Genomic DNA, 17,715 nt, shown 5'->3' on the forward strand with positions numbered 1-17,715 from the left:
AAACTTGTAAAAATGTTTTAACATTCATCTTCTTTAAACGGTTTGTTTTATTAATATCTCTCTGTTTCTCTGTGGTTTGTTTCTTCGGTGACAGACAGGTATAAGTTATAACTGAACAAATCCCGCTTCATCCAGCTCTGAAACGCGTTCATCATTCTCCTAAATAAGTGTAATGGTGAAAGTATTCAGACTTACTTGCAGTAGTTCAGACGATCTTGTGCTGCAGGAACAGAATCCAGAAGTCTTTCAAACACTTCCGGTTTGTGATCGCTGTTAAACACCTGTGCGATCTTCACGATTGATGTTTGTCACCTGACACGACTTCATCTTGGAGAAAATCAAAGTCCAGTTAACAACAGATCTCGTGCATCAGCGCCACCAACTGGACAGGAATGTGAAGCACAAACACACCTGCTTTCTCCTTCTTCTTCCTTCTAACAGCAGATCCCAAACTAAAACAGTGCACTAGCGCCACCTGCTGTTTCTTCACATTCTCCCTCTCAATCTGCTCCATTCACCTCCTTCTGAAAGTAAAAGTGAAAGTGACCTGTGTGTTGGAAAAATTAATTTACATTGCTTCTGCATGACCATATATGCTTATGAAAAACAGTATATGCATGTGTTTTCTTAGAACTGGGCATTTTCTATTTGAATGTAGAAACTGAAAGTTCATTGTAATTAATTGAGTTCTGAACTAATTCAATAAATGATACATTTCATATATCTTAATTATTCATCAAAACCTACAGAATAACTGAATAAATCATTCAATCTGAATTCATAGTCTATTCCTGTATAGTCTATTTGATATGATTGATCTGTCTGTCATTATACAACTAACCCTTCAAAGTTGTTAAATGTAGCAGAAGGGGAAGTTATGGTCTAGTGGTTAGAGAGTTTGACTCCTAACCCTAGGGTTGTGAGGTGCCCTTGAGCAAGGCACTGAACCCCCAACTGCTCCCCGGGAACCACAGCATAAATGATGAACACTGCTCCGGGTGTGTGTTCACAGTGTGTGTGTTCACTGCTGTGTGTGTGTGTGTGTGTGTTCACAGTGTGTGTGTTCACTGCTGTGTGTGTGTGTGTTCACTGCTGTGTGTGTGTGTGTGTGTGTGTTCACTGCTGTGTGTGTGTGCACTTTGGATGGGTTAAATGCAGAGCACGAATTCTGAGTATGGGTCACCGTACTGAATGTCACGTGTTGGGGCAAAATTAAATCAACTCTCATCAGCATAAGAGACAGGCTAACTAATTATAAATAAAGAAAGTTTTTTATTCTTGCAAGAAGGTCAGACTAGTAAAATGAAGATCATAGTGAGACTGAAGAACAAACAATGACAAGCAACGATACAATGATAACACGACCAACATCAGCAGATCTGACCTCAGCACCTTTCAGAAAATATACAGATTGAGTTACATTAAAAAAAAGAAAGATGTGTGATTTTAATTACAGGAAATGTATATAAATATCGTATTAAGCAATGACAGGTCAATTGTAATAAAGCAATAGAAAATTGAAAAATGAGAAGTATAAATTATTAAATAATTAAAAGTGTTTGTTGAAATACTGAGATGTAATATGATGGGAAAAAAGACTGTACACTAAAAATACTTGATAAACCAATTTTTTTACATGCTTTTCATTGAAGGTACAGTAATAAATGGTTAAGAATGTAAAAGAGTGTGTGATGTTCATCTGATAGACAGAGACATTTCTGGATCTGATGAAGAGAAACCCCAGGAACTAGAGCTTAGATTCTCTACCCGAGCCCGAGCCCGACCCGACCCGGCCGCTATTTCCCGCCACCGTCCTCGGGCCGGGTCGGGTCGGGCCCTTGATAAAGCACGTCACGTGTCATGCGCAGCGTCTCGTCCACTCGCAGTCTCGCATGCGTGATGCATCACACCTGCTGTGCGTGCTGTACTATTCAGTAGAATAAGTGCAATATGGAGCTTGGAGAAGCAAAGAAAAAAATTAAAACAGGAGAAATAACTTTTAGCAAGTCTGGAGGAAAATCGGAGGTATGGAAACATTTTAAACTAGGCGTCGGGAGTGACAACATATGTGTTGGCTTTGTCTCGTGCATTAAATGCGGCACGCATATATAACTGTGCAGCTCCCCCGTAGCCTAAATGATCTAGCACAGCAGCACCTGCGGTAAAAAAAAAAAAATCTGGCGCCGCCCCTGGTTATAACGGCCCACATATTAGGCTACAAATGGTCGGGTTTAAATCGTGCTCGGGCTCATAATTACAGTGAACGTGTCGGGCCGGGCCGGGCTCGGACACAACGTGCTCGGGCTCGGGTATAGGGTCGGGCTTGATTTGTTGGGCCCGATCTAAGCTCTACCAGGAACACAGAAGAAAGATCTTGTTTGAGACTCGAATCTCAATCATTAGACTGTAAAAAGTGTGAGAGATGAGAGAGATCGACCTTTATCTGTTCTCACATGGACAGATATTCAATGAGTACGGCAGAAATTTAGGCAGCACCTCACCATTGTGAAGCAGAGTATTAATGATATTATAAAAGATATGGTGCTTAGAGAAGATGTGCTGAAACCAAACAAAAGTCAAATTTGGATTAAAGTGTTCAGGATTGTTATTGAGAAAATGAAGATAACTATAAGAGGACAGATATACACTGAACAAAGTTTTTCAAGCAGTACTTCATCAAATTAATCATTTGTCTTTCAATTTAATTTACATTATTTGTTTTATTTTTCTAGTATTTTTTTTTTTAGTTCAAAAAATTGATAAATATTTTTCATTAAGAGCTCAACTAAGACATATTTGTTTTGAGGAATGTAAAATATCAGGTTAGATGAACTCATATGATTTATCATGAGTACGGCTCCTCACAATAATTAAACGATCACGTTTAATAGACATGACTGTTAATGAATTAAGAAATGTTAGAGATGCTTTGGAAGTGTAAGTATGGCCTCATAACTGAAAAGAGAGCACATCTAACGGTATATAAACATTATCCCCGGTTTCACAGACAAGTTTCAGACTAAAATACATGTTCAAGCTGTCTTAACTGATAATATCTTGTACTGGCACATCTTAAAATATATCAGCGCCATTGTCGTGTCTCAAGATGCACACCAGTAAAGTTCTTAAGGCATTTTTATATTAGTTATTTAAATATCCTGATTTAACCAAGTCCTAGTCCTGGTTTAAGCTAAGCCCTGTCTGTGAAACCCTGTCTCTGTGTTCAAACATGGAAGTAATACAAGAATGAAACCATGTGGTTGTTCACATCAGGCGTGTAGATGTATTTAAATGAGTTTCTGCACTAAACTGTAGACTTCTGTCTCCTCACAGCAGAGCTCCAGATCAGCTGTATGTCATGTGTGTTAACTGAGATCTGTTCTGAGGAGCATCACTTTACTGACAGCTACACTGCACTATTACATGGAAACCCTTCAGTCAGATGCCCTCATAAAGACTGTAACTTGAATGTTTGCTCTTCACAGAAAAGTTGTCAAGGACAAGCCTGAAATCAGCCAAAGGCCAGCATAGGGCTGTGCAGATAAACAATATTATATTGATATCGATCAAATATATGTCGATAATGATGAGAAGCTCTTCTGGTAAGACCCTGTTTTCTCCTTGCATTTAAACATACTCCACATGGTTTCTGGAGCAACATTAGACTGGATCATCACAAATGTGTGAGTGTTTTTTTTTTTTTTTACAGTCTATGATGTGAACACACAAAACACACATTTATAATAGGTATGCATGTATGTATGTATGCAAATCTCTAAGTCTGTAAGTAAAAAGAGTTGAACCGCACACTCACTCAAGTATTTTGTCAAATAATACATACATACGTCATGTGTGATAAAACCCACATTAAAAACTTTGGGTAACACTTTAGAATACTGTTTCTTACTTACTACATTGCTAATAAGGAATTATTGAAGAACTAACAGGTGATTATTCATTAACACTTAACTCATTACTGTTAACTACTAAGGAAGATGTGTTAATTAATCAGTATGTAATATAATTTTATGATTATGTTAAGTAACAGTTTGCTAATCAGTAACTAATATATTCTGTGATACCTCCTGAAGAACTACTATTAATTATCTACTAGTTAAGGTTCAAGAAAAATAACTATTGGGGCCAACAAAGTAGATTTGTTCTTTTTTAAAAGGCACAGGAAAAGGTTCGCCCACTGGACCGAGGAGACAAGATGCCTGACTGAAGGGACATTACGAGCTCTTTACAGGAGTTTTCCAGGATTAACACGTGACTTGACACAACACGTTGTTGTCGAGAGGAACCGAATGTTGTCCAACCAAGCTCTGGTGGAGGAACCGATAACCACATTCAGATACATGCATCAAGAATGCATCTTTTAACTGCATTCTAAACCAATAGCTTGTCTAGTAAATTAACAACTTACACATATATGGAAAAGTTTTTAATGTAATTTTCAATTTTCTCTGCACAGTCCATCATCAAGAGACAAAAAATAATCAAAGTGGCTTGACACTTTTTCCAAGTGTCCCATCAAGAAAGTACCAGTGCCATTGTTCATTGAAGATCAGGAGCAAATTAATGTGATCTCCACTCACCTGATTCAGTTCTGGACAGCACACACACACACACACACACACACACACACACACACACACACACACACACACAGTGACCAGATCAGATTCATTATGGGTGTCTTTATCCAGAGCTAGATCTTGCATGCTGTCATATTCACATTGTTTTAATGTCAAATAGTTTATCGATAATGTTAGACCATTGCTCGAAATATAATAGTTTTGTGCTTAATATAGAAAAGGCACTTTTGATTTTGTTGTAAAAAACAAACTAAACATGCAAAATGATGCTTGGCTTATTTGGGGTGTGATAAATCTCAATTCTTCCTCTGGTGGTCCATCATCTGTGCTCTTGCTGTTGTGAAATGTGTGTCCATCTCGGAGGCTGAGGAGAAACTCCTGCGAGGACCTGGCATTGACGCAAGCTACTGTAAGGATCCTATAAAGGACAAAATGTTGAAACATGACATCCTGCCATCATTTATAAATACCCATTGTTTCTACCACTATGCAACTCTTGCTGTTCGAAACAGTTAAAGAAGAGTGGCAAGCCATAGGAGAGTCATCTACAGGAGTCATGCTGTTCAGAAATAACCAAGTCATGCTGTTAAGAAATCATTCTTTTTTTTTTTGTGAACAACAATATTGTCTCTTTCTTTTAAATGACCCGTGGAATTTTAGGAAAGGGTTAAATTGTGTTTGTCTTCATAAAATGCTATGCAGGACATGTTTTGTAGCTCTAAGACGGCCAATTGTGAATTGTACAGCAGATAATTAATTTAGGATCCATATGATTACACAGTACTGCATGTCTAATGGCCTAAATATGGTTAATATCTAAATGTAACTTAATATAAATTCATAGCATCATATATCAGCCAGTCTCCTGTATATAAAAACAGTTTATACATAAGTATAAGCCCTAGTCTAGCGGTTAATAAACAGCACTGCATGCATCTTGTGGAAGAACATTATAGCCGGAGCTACTTCTCTCTGTTTATGTCTATGACGAGTCGTGCAGATACTGGAAATGTTTATTACATTTACTTACACAGGAGGAACATCTTGGACTCCATCTGGTTGAATGTTTTTCTTCCATTCACACCCTTCCAGTTGATCCTCCTCCCAACATCATCATGAACATGTGGGAAAGGATGTTTCCACGTCACACGTCTTGTGTCATGACCCCCAACAGCTGCAAGGGAAGAAATCTAAAATATAGCAAAAATCCTGTCAATTTCTTATATATTAAAGGGTTAGTTCACCCAAAAGTGAAAATGCTGTCATTAGTTACTCACCCTCATATTGTTCTACACCCATAAGGCCTTCATTCATCTTCAGAACACAGTTTAAGATATTGTGATTAAATCCGATGGCTCAGTGAGGACTGCGTTCAAAGCAATGACATTTCCTCTCTCAAGATCCAGAAAGGTACTAAAACATATTTAATGTGAGTTCAGTGGTTCTACCTTAATATTATAAAAGCAAAGAGAATTATTGTGGACCAAAAAAAAACATAATTTTTCAACAATCAGTGATGGGCTGATTTCAAAACACTGCTTCGTATCTTTACAAATCGAATCAGTGACTCGGATCTCCTATCAAACGGATAAACTGCTGAAATCACGAGATATTGGTGCTTCGAGACATTGATTCGATTCGTAAAGCTTCAAAGCAGTGTTTTGAAATCAGTCCATCACTAGATTGTAGGAAAGTCGTTATTTTGTTTTTTTTGGGACTCAAAAAGTGGTTTTGTCGCTTTATAATATTAAATTGATCCACTGAACTCACATGAACTGTTGTAAATATGTTTTTAGTACCTTTCCACAACTTATTATGAATTAATATGGTATGAAATAATGACCTGAAACAACATTACTTGAGATGGAGAAGTGTCAAATGTACATAAAAATAGACTCAAGCTAGTAAACTAGAAGTAAAGTTTAATGATACAAGTGGGTTTTAAACTTTTACCCATAAATTATAGATATGAATCTTTTGAAACGGCACATTTATTACATGGTAAAAGCTGTAGTTGTGAAAATTTGTGTTTAGGTCAGATTGGACTGAAAACTTATTTAAAAAGCTTATTAAATCACCCCACCTCCCAGAAAGATAAAGAAATGACGTACAAACAGTGTTTTACTCAAAAGGTTATCTGCCAAATTACTTTTCACTCAAATCTGAGTTAACGCTAATGACCCTGAAGAGATAACTTGTCCAATTATTTTAAATTACAAAAATAAAAAAGCAATTTCCGGTAATGGTACTGGATACAACTGTACAAATAAAGCATATTTTAACTCTTCTTACCGTGTTCAGTCTTCATCGACCTGATTTTAGAGTGTGCAGGGATCCACACTTCAAAAATCGACCTGAAATAGTCGATCATCCGAGGACTTTTGACATACTCTTTTCAGCATACTCTGCTTTGAGACACACTTATTCTAATCTCACAAATATTTAGGATGGATAGTGTGAACATTGAAACACAGAGCTTGTTTTCCCGCATTAAGACTTTCACCATGGATGAAGAGGAGTCCAGCCCGGGGTCATCACATGTGATTGCTCAAGACCAAGGTAAAGTCCTTCATAGAATCGTTCTCAAGCGCCGGCCTCTGTTCACTCAAGACCGCGGTGTGTGACGCTGTTTCATTGAGAACCTGAAACTACTTTGTTTCACCTTCCAAAAGAACACAGGACTAGAAATCATGTTTATATCATGTTTATAATGGGTTTTATGTATATGTCTCGTCGCTCCGGCCGCACAGGGCATCACAATATGTTAAGAGACGTAACATATCTGTCACATGCTTGAGGCATTCGGCCAATCACAACACACTGGATATCTGACCAATCACAGCACACCTCACTTTTGAGGACAATGAGCTTTGTGAAAATCGACACGTTTCAGAAGAAGGGCATAGAGGAGAAACAATAATGTACAGTATGTGGAAAATAAACATTTCATTACACCAAATACACAAAACAATGTTGTTTTTAGCAGCATCACATGACAGCTTTAAAGGAGAAGCAAAGGAGGATCGGTTGCCAACCTGATAGCAAAGCTCAATAATACTCAAAAACCATTATTTAACAGCTGACCATCCGAAACTAATGTCTAATAAAGTATTTAATTATTGTTTGTGTGATATTTATTCCAAATAATAAAGGAGTATGGAGAAATGTAAAAAAAATCAAAACTCAGGTTAAATGTGTTTTCCTGAACATCAGATTATAGCCAGCACAAAGACGTCCTCGTTCTCAACGCCTTTCAATTTGCACGTGTCAGTGTTTATCAATAGATTAAATGAAACAGGACAAATTTAATCTTGACAAACTATGTATCATTATAAAGATCTAAGCCTCAAGCATCGACGACAGATCGCTGTTTTTCAATGGAAAGCTTATAAAGACTGTATTTGCTACATTTGTGTAAGCAGTACACACACAAACATGAACATTAGAAACGCTGTACACACCAGATCCATCATAATAACGAGTCATAAACACATCCACAGCTGTAAATCCCGCTTTAGTTAGAAAGGTAAGGGTCCACTGAACGACATCTCATGAAGCGCGTTTAGTCCAACGAAGCAATAACGTTGTAATATGGATCATAATTCCTTTGTTTACGTTTCAGTTCTTCAGCGACAGAACTGTTTGCGTCCGTTATGGAATAACTCACGGTCGGAAACTGCGTCCTGGTAGTAAATACACGGCACGGTTTTGCAGCGTACAGTGTCACAAACAGAATGAGGCGATCCACCGGAATGAATGAAAAATAGGCGGAAGATTAAAGTTTATTTGAATTTTTTTTTATTTATTTTTTTTTTATTGCATAACAACATACATATACAGAGGAAACATAATGTATTATTATCTATTACAATCATAATAGCATCAATGAAACAATAAAATTAAAATAAAATAAAAAATAACACAGGGGAAAAAATAAAAAATGACAAAGAAAAGGATTCAAAAATGTTATACATCTGATTCGCTTTTTTATTTCTAACATCTTTTAGGGCTTCAATATAATGTTTAAGCTCAATTTTAAATAATATAATGTTAGGTTTATTATTTGTCCATTTTTGCTTATGTATATGGTATTTTCCATACATAATTATTAAGTTAACAACAAAATTTTGTTCCACACTCTTATTTTTGTACAACAAAAATATATCTTTACCAGATAGTTGAATTTTTAATTTTGTGAATTTAAATATCAGATATTCAACATCAATCCAAAACAGTTGGGTAAATACATATTCAAAGAATAAGTGTTTTATTGATTCTTCTTCTGTATTACAAAAGTTGCATGTAGTTTCCATGTCTCTAAAAAATCTTGAGACTACTTGTCTCACTGGATAAATCAAGTGAATAATCTTATATGTAATTTCTTTAACTTTATTGGTCAGACAGTATTTACTGGGTAAGTTCCAGACCTCTTTCCAGTCAATCTGATTATACATTGAGTTCCAAAAAGGTTTGCATTTAGGCAATAACGTAATCCTACATAATTGTCTAATATAAAAAAATATTAAACTTTTTATCTATAATTTTCATGCCATCAATACTTAACTGATTAGTAGTATATATGGGGATAGCTTCGGAAGATATATTGCCTGATAAAAGTTGAATAAGGCCACTAGGAATGGCATCAAAAACCACTGCAAACTCCTTAGCCGCTACAGGGATCTTATAATAGTCAAGGAATTCACAGTAATTAAAAATATGTCCATTATTTTTAAATAACTGTCTGACCAAAATTATATCGTTATTGTACCAATTTCTGTAAAATAAAGATTTATTTTTAAATGTAATATATTTGTTGTTCCAAATCACAGATTTGTGTGGAGAAAAATTATGCTTAAAAATGAGCATCCATAATAGAAAAACCTGTTTATGAAAAGAAGAAAGCTTTATCGGAATCTTATTTATGTCAAAATTACACCTCAAAAAAAATTCTAAGTCCCCCAGCTTATCAAAAATGAACTCAGGGATGATATTCCAAATTTTGCCTTTAGAGTTAAAGTAGTTCTTTATCCACTTATTTTTAAATACGCAATTAGCAGTATTAAAGTCAAGTACATTTAGACCACCATCCTCAATTGGATTGCAAAACAGTTTTTTTTAAATAATGAGGTCTGTTCTTCCAAATGAAATTGAACAAAACAGTATCCACCTCTTTTATAATTGATTGTGGAACATCTAATGCAAGAGCTGTATATACCAAGCGTGACAATCCTTCAGTTTTGGATAATAATATTCTTCCTTTTAATGAGAGATCTCTCATTAACCATGAATTAAATTTTTGTTTAATTTTCCTTATAATTGGTGTAAAATTTAAATTATTTCTCTCTTTTTGGTCTTTACAGATCTTAATACCTAAATAATCTACTAACTCCTTTACTGGAATACCAAAAATGTTATTATGATTACATGTTTTCAAGGGGAATAACACACATTTTTTAATGTTTAAACATAAACCAGATACAGAAGAGAAAACATTAAGGCACTCAATAGCTTTTTTAACTTCAGTTTCACTTTTTAAAAAAATAGCAGTGTCGTCCGCTAATTGAGAGCATTTTAACTCTTTCTCCAAAAATCTAATACCACAAAATGTATCTCTTTTAATATGTATGGCCATGGTTTGTGTTACCAGTAAGAAAAGAAACGGTGAAATGGGACAGCCTTGTCGTATACCTCTATTAATTTTAAACCTTGATGACGTTCCATATGATAACTTAACTGAGCTGTTACAGTCATTGTACAGTGTTTTAATAGCTTTTTTAAAGTATACTCCAAAACCAAAATAATTTAAGGTCTCCAACATAAAGTTATGATCGATAGTATCAAACGCTTTAAAGAAATCAACAAATAAAACAAAACTATTATCTGTAATAAATTCATTGTAGTCGATTAAATCCAAAATGAGCCTAATATTATTACAAATGTGACGACCTTTCATAAACCCTGATTGACATTCATCAATTATGGGATCAAGACAGTTCTTCAATCTTTCTGCAAATATTTGTGCAAAATTTTTTGCATCATTATTGATTAGCGTAATGGGACGCCAATTCTCTACAAATATAATGTCCTTATTGGGCTTTGGTAATAAAGTTATCAAACCTTGTCTCAGTGAATTGGGTAAATAACCTTGTTGTATCGCTTCTCTAACAAAAACGGGGATAATTCATTTTGAAAATATTTATAAAATTCACTAATTAAACCATCATTTCCGGGTGACTTATTGTCTTTGAGTTTATTAATACAGTGAGATATTTCATTTAAAGAAATCTCTTGGTCGCACATTTCAATAGAAGACTCACTTATCTTTTGAATGTCATCTTTAATAGAATCTAAGAATGACTGTGCATTACTCAGTTTGTTATCATAAGAATACAATTTCTCATAAAATTCAGCCACATATCTTGATATTTCTTTAAAATTTTCTGTTAACTGTCCATTCATATTCAATTTGACCATAGATGCAAGTTCTACCTTCCTTTTTTCCATATTAAAAAAGTATTTTGTTTTTTTTCTCCTTCCTCTAACCATTTCTTCCTTGATCTTATGAAGGCACCCTTTGCTTTATATTCATATATTTTATCTAAATCTAATTGTAGTTGTAGTAATTTATTTTTATTTTCTTGATCTATACACTTTCCAGAAAGTCTTATAATTTCCTGTATAATTTTTTCTTCGTTTTCTCTTCTATATTTGGCTATTTCTTTTCCTCTCCTTATGGCTAAAGTTCTAATCTTATACTTCATTAATTCCCAATTTACCCCAAATAAATTCGTTACATTTGCCTCCTTCCAAAAATCTATGATAATCTCTTTTGCTTTATCTCTAAACTGCACATCTGTCAATATATTCTGGTTCATTTTCCAGTATGTAAAATTTTTAGTATCTTTGGATTTAGTTGTATTTAATGAGAGAAAAATAGCTTTGTGATCTGTAAGAACAGAAGGCTCTATAGAGACCTCATTAACATAATCCAATAGATTCCTTGAAATTAACCAATAGTCTATGCGTGACTGTTGAGAAAGGTTTCCTATACACCATGTAAATTGAATTTTGTCTGGATACGTATGTCTCCATATATCAATCAAGTCCAGAGTAGAACATATACTATTCAATTCCGGAAGAACAGACCTGTTACTCAGACGAGGTGGAAAACAATCCTTTTCAGAATCCCATATTGTATTGAAATCCCCTCCAAGTACTAATTTCGCATTGCTATATTGTTCCACTGTTTTTTCAATCTGGTCTTCAAAATCCAAAAATAAAGTTTTGTTTTGTGTGGTAAAATTACTTGCGTAAATATTCCCCAAAATAAAAAATTCATAATTCTTTTTGTACTGTCCCTGTCTGTGTGTGAGCTAGGTGCGTGAACACAGACTCAACAGCAAGCCAAACTCGTTTCCACGAGCCAGGACGCGAGCGCCTTGCTCCTTTATTTTCCAACGTTGCAAGTGAAAATCGAGTAAAACTGTAATAAACAGAATACAAAACATACTTAGGAACCTGCCTAGCAAGTACAAGATATAACTTTCACCATTTACCAACTTTAAACAGTCACGTTAGCTTAATAGAAAATGTACAATAACCAGCACGCTAACAGAGTATGAGTTAGCTAATTAGCAAAAGACGAACGTCAACAACGCAACGTGGCCACTAACATACATTCTCGAGTTGACGCCACATCGCGCTCATTAAGTTTACCTCTACACAAAAACATACAATATACATCATCACTCAAGTTAGACACTTACAGACATTGCCGCCTTACGAGTGTGGGACAAACAAGATTCGGGAGCGAAACATCAGAAATATCCCGACGCTCTCCATCTGTGTAACATTACGGTTCTGGCAAGCTCAAGGACCGGAGGCTCATGGGATCGCCCATACGTAAACAGGAAGGTCATGTCAAAATAAAAGCTCTTTCAAAATAAAGACTCTTCTTACATTACAAAATACCTGTGTCTCTTTTCTTATAATAAACAAAATAATTATCAAGCATGAAATTGAACTTATAGCAAAAAAAAACAATTCACAAACTGAGGACAGAACACTCCCCGTCTGGCATAATGCCACTACTCAACTTGTCTTCATATACTTTCCTTTTTTTTTTCTCTTTTTCAGTGCACGTCTGTTCAGTCTTTTTCAAGGAGAAGGATGACGTCCGAGATGGGCCGCAGATAAGTCTTTGAAGTGCCCTGAGATGCGGTCTGCACCTCAACTTTGCGGACTCGTCCATCGCTGCTCGGAGAGGCCGATGTGACCAAAGCCATTGGCCACTCGTTCCTTGGTGCTTGAGTCTGTTTCAACAGCACAATGTCTCCAGTTTGTAGGTTGCGCTGATTTCTGTGCCACTTGCGTCTTGAGTGGAGAGTGCTTAAGTACTCAGTTCTCCAACGGCCCCAAAACTCGTTTGCCAGTGCTTGCACTTGTTTCCACTGACCTCTCAGGAGATCTTTACTGGTGAAGTCTCCAGGTGGAGCATGTAGGCCTGGCTTTTGGGTCAAGAGCATAGCAGGGGACAGCAGAATAGGCGAGGAGGGGTCTGATGAGATGGGAATCAGCGGCCGTGCGTTGATAATTGCTGATATCTCTGCCATCAAGGTACACAGGACCTCGTGCGTCAGGTGAGTATGCTTGTTTTGCAAAAGCATAGAGTCTAGTATTCTGCGTGTGACCCCAATCATACGTTCCCATACTCCCCCCATGTGGGAGGCGTGCGGCGGATTGAACTCCCATGTGCAGTCTTTGCTGTGGAGATAACTCAGGATTTCGGTCTGCTTTTCCTCAGGACGCTCCATGCCCAGCTCTGCACTGGCGGCTATGAAGTTCGTCCCCCTGTCTGATCTGAGCTGCTTTGCCGGGCCTCTGATGGCAAAGAATCTTCGCAATGCATTAATACAGCTTGTGGCATCCATTGACTCTATGACTTCAATGTGTACCCCCCTGGTGTTCATGCACGTGAACAGAATGGCCCACCTTTTGCTCTGTGCTGCACCTCCTCGAGTGCGTCGGGTCATCACTGTCCACGGTCCAAATACGTCCAGCCCTACGTATGAGAAGGGTGGGGAGGTGTCGAGCCACTCTGGAGGGAGGTCAGCCATTTTCTGCACTTCCAGCTTCCCTCTGAGCTTACGGCATGTCACACAATGATGAAGGGTAGAACTCACCAGTCTCTTGCCACCGACAATCCACAGTCCAGCTGCTCTGATAGCCCCTTCTGTGAACTGTCGCCCCTGGTGTTTCACTTCAGCATGATGGTGTTCTACAAGCAGCTTAGTTACATGGCTATACTTAGGGAGGATAATTGGGTGTTTTACCTCGGAGTCAAGAGAAGCATTTCTAAGACGCCCTCCAACCCGTAGCAGACCGTCGCTCATGTAAGGGTCAAGGGTCAAGAGCTGACTCGAGTTAGAGACTTCTCTGTTTGCTTGAAGAGCAGCGTATTCATCTGGATATGCATCTCTCTGAACAGTCTCTAGTATGAGCCTCTTAGCTGCTGCACGCTCCTCAGGAGTGCGAGGCCCACTGCACTGATGCCAGCCTTTGCATGTGTGCTGTGGTGTGTCTGTTGTGTCTGCCTTGTGCGAACGCACCTGATGTTTCAAGTAGGAAACAGCTCTCAGCAGAGACTTCCATGTGGAAAAGCGCTGGAATCTCTCAGAAGTAAGTCTCTTAGGTTTGAGGTGGGTAGTTAGAGCGGTCACCTGTGGTCTAACTTCCACATCTGCTTCAGGATCTATCAATCCAAAGTGATCACGTTTCTCCATCTCTGGAGGCTTGTAGAGGAAGTCGGGCCCTTTAAACCACATTGTGTCCATGAGCTGTGATGCTGCTACAGATCTGGTGGCTAAGTCCGCTGGGTTCTGTTCCGAAGGGACGTAATGCCACTGATCTGGGGATGTTGTCTGGCGTATACGATGCACACGGTTGTGCACGTACACATAGAAGCGCTTTGAGTCATTACAGATGTATCCGAGGACCACCTTGCTGTCGCAGTAGAATTTAACAGCGTCTGGCTTGAAGTCCAGTTCGTCTAAGATCAGCTCTGCCATCTCAGTTGCCAGAACAGCTCCACAGAGCTCGAGGCGTGGGATTGTGGGTTCTGGTTGTGGTGACAGCTTAGCCTTCCCTAGCACAAATCCAACCTCACAATGGCCCTCTACAGTGACAGCTCTCAAGTAGGCTACTGCCCCTATAGCCCAGTTCGAGGCATCAGAGAAAAGGCACAGTTCTGTGTATTTGGCTTTTGAGAGTGACATCTTCACATAGCAGCGAGGGACATTGAGGTTACTCAGCTTCTCAAGTGAGGCTTTCCACTCTTCCCATCTGCTCACCTTTTCATCAGGCAGAGGAGTGTCCCAATCCTGAACTCCGCTGGACAGCTCTCGTAGCAACAGTCTGCCTCTGATGGTCACTGGCGTTGCCAGACCCAGGGGGTCAAAGATGCTGTTAATGACTGACAGCACACCGCGCCGGGTGTAAGGTTTGTCAGCTACGGCGACCTTGAAGGTGAACATGTCTGTGCTGATGTCCCAGCATAGGCCTAAGCTCCTCTGTACAGGCAGGGTCTCGTCGTCCAGACCTAAGTCTTTGATGCCTGTGGCCAGTTCTTCAGGCTCAAAGGCTTTCATCACAGCGACGCTGTTTGAGGCAATTTTGTGCAGTTTCAAGTTGGACTCTGCGAGTGATGCACATGTTCGCTTCATCAGGTCGATGGCTGCTGACTTTGTGGGCAGGGATACGAGCCCGTCGTCCACGTAAAAGTGTCTATCAACAAACTGCTTAGTGTCTGCGCCGTACCTTGACTCACCTCTCTGAGCAGCTCGTCGCAGGCCGTAGATGGCAACCGCCGGGGACGGGCTATTGCCAAAGACATGCACACGCATGCGATATTCTTGAATCTCTTTCGAGAAGTCATTGTCTTCGTGCCACAGGAATCTCAGGTAGTCTCTGTGGTCGTGTCGCACCAGGAATCCATAAAACATCTGTTGGATATCAGCAGTGACTGCGATGAGGTCCTTTCTAAACCGTATCAGCACACCCAGGAGAGAATTGTTTAGGTCGGGGCCTGTGAGCAGCACTGAGTTGAGGGAGACACCATGCTGTTGGGCGCTTGAGTCAAGCACGACTCGTATCTGCCCTGGCTTTTGAGGATGGTACACCCCGAAAATGGGCAGGTACCAGCATTCCTGTTTCTCTTGGACGGGCGATGCCCTCTCTGCATGCTTGTTCTCGAACAACTTGTCCATGAAGGAGGAAAACTGCTGCTTCATCTCAGCATTCTTGTTCAACGTGCGTCTCAAAGAATTGAGGCGTGACAGAGCTTGCTCTCTGTTGTTGGGGAGCGGAGGACGAGGGGACTTAAATGGCAACGGAGCTACCCAGTTATTCTCTTTATCCTGATGGAGTTCCTTTTCCATAATGCTCAAAAACAGTTCATCCTCAAAGGACATGGCACTCTTATTGTCATTGTCTGTTCTCTGGAAGACTGTGAGCCCGAGCTGTTCTTCAGCTGACTTAGGCTTTGTCATATGTGCAGAGTGGCCATACCTGTGCTCCCCGCCGTAGCTCAGTCTTTCTTTCACGCAGATGCTATTGTGGCAAGGAGTGAGGAGTGACGGACGTCCATTCTGGAGAATGTGGGTTCTGAAGGTGTTCACGGTTGGCTTGTGAGCATTGTCGATACACACTTCACCTATTATCACCCAACCTAAATCTAAACGCTGGGCAAAGGGTGCGTTGTGGGGCCCATTGACTTGATCTCTCACCTTGTGTGCACGAATCATGTCTCTCCCTAGCAGAATCATCATCTGGGCGTCAGGATCCAGCTTGGGAATATGCAGAGCGATGTGTCTGAGGTGAGGGTGTGCGAGGGCGACCTCTGGTGTCGGGACTTCAGACTTGTTGGTCAATATCTCGTTGCACTCGATGAGTGGCGGTAGATCAAGGCACACACCTCCATTCACTGCTTTGATTTGAAAGCCAACTGCTTTTCTTCCGGTCATCTCAGTCGTGCCGGCGCATGTTCTCATCAGATATGGTGACGGGCTGCTGTTGACCCCAAACAGCTGGAAAAATTCAGAGCGTGCCAAGGAGCGGTTACTTTGATCGTCGAGTATGACGTATATCTTGATGGCGCGTTCTGGTTGACCTTGAGGGAAGACGTGCGTCAGGCATACCTTTGAGCAGGAGCGTGGAAGACTGTTTAGGCCGCAGACCTTGGTGCACTGCGATCTCACTTCCACGGGAACACTGGCTGGCTGTGCCTCTGCGCCTGGTTGGACAGACGACGGAGGTGGTGGCTGAGAGGTATCAGGATGCATTGCTGAGCAGTGTCTTTCGCTCTCACACTCACCGCATTTCAGTGTCGTCTGGCAGTCCCTGGCAAGGTGGTTTGGGGTACAGCATTTATAACAGCGTTTGTGTTCTTTAAGAATGTCTTTTCGTGCTTGCAGTGTTTTCATTCTGAATGACCTACATTTTTCTAACGGATGTGTTTTCTTATGCACAGGGCAATATCGAGCTGGATCAATGTTTTTCTTTTCAGCGTCTGTGGCGCTTTTGGTGTCTGCGTCAACTGTAGCAGACACGTCTGTCTTGTGAACAGATACAGCAGTCTTGAATCCACTTTGCTTGAATGGAGTTTTCTCACCTTTGCTGTATGACTGGCTGTAGCTTGACAGGGTGAAACTTGGGTCATTGCGGGCTTTAGCCTGGCTGTTGATGAAGTCAACGAAGAACGAAAAAGGAGGAAAAGTCACTCTGTGTTGCTCTTTGAAGCGGGAGCCTGTGGTGAGCCATTTTTCCTGCAGGCCAGGAGGCAACTTCTCGACTATGGGCTTTATCCCACGAGGAGTATCGAAGTAGGCCAGCCCGGGGAGATAACCGTCGTCCTTAGCTGCCAGCAACTCCATAAGAAGATCACTGAGCTCTCTCAATTTTGCATTGTCTTTAGCAGACAGACGTGGAAAGCTATCCAGTCTTTTGAACAGCGCATTCTCCACCATCTCTGGTGTGCCGTAGCATTCCTGCAGTCTCTGCCAGGACAGATGGAGGGCAGCTTTGGGGTTAGTGACATGAACAGCGCGAATCCTTTTCACGT

The 17,715-nt window shown here is 39.7% G+C and overlaps 1 protein-coding gene across 1 annotated transcript in view; it reads right to left on the reverse strand.

Annotated features, from left to right (window-relative positions):
- The window catches only part of LOC132159374 (NACHT, LRR and PYD domains-containing protein 3-like), a 229,444-nt gene that overhangs the window by 25,119 nt on the left and 186,610 nt on the right, over positions 1-17,715 (reverse strand). The gene's annotated exons all lie outside the window — the stretch shown is intronic.

This window comes from Carassius carassius, chromosome 16, assembly GCF_963082965.1.
Source record: "Carassius carassius chromosome 16, fCarCar2.1, whole genome shotgun sequence".
In the NCBI taxonomy this organism is placed as follows: domain Eukaryota; kingdom Metazoa; phylum Chordata; class Actinopteri; order Cypriniformes; family Cyprinidae; genus Carassius; species Carassius carassius.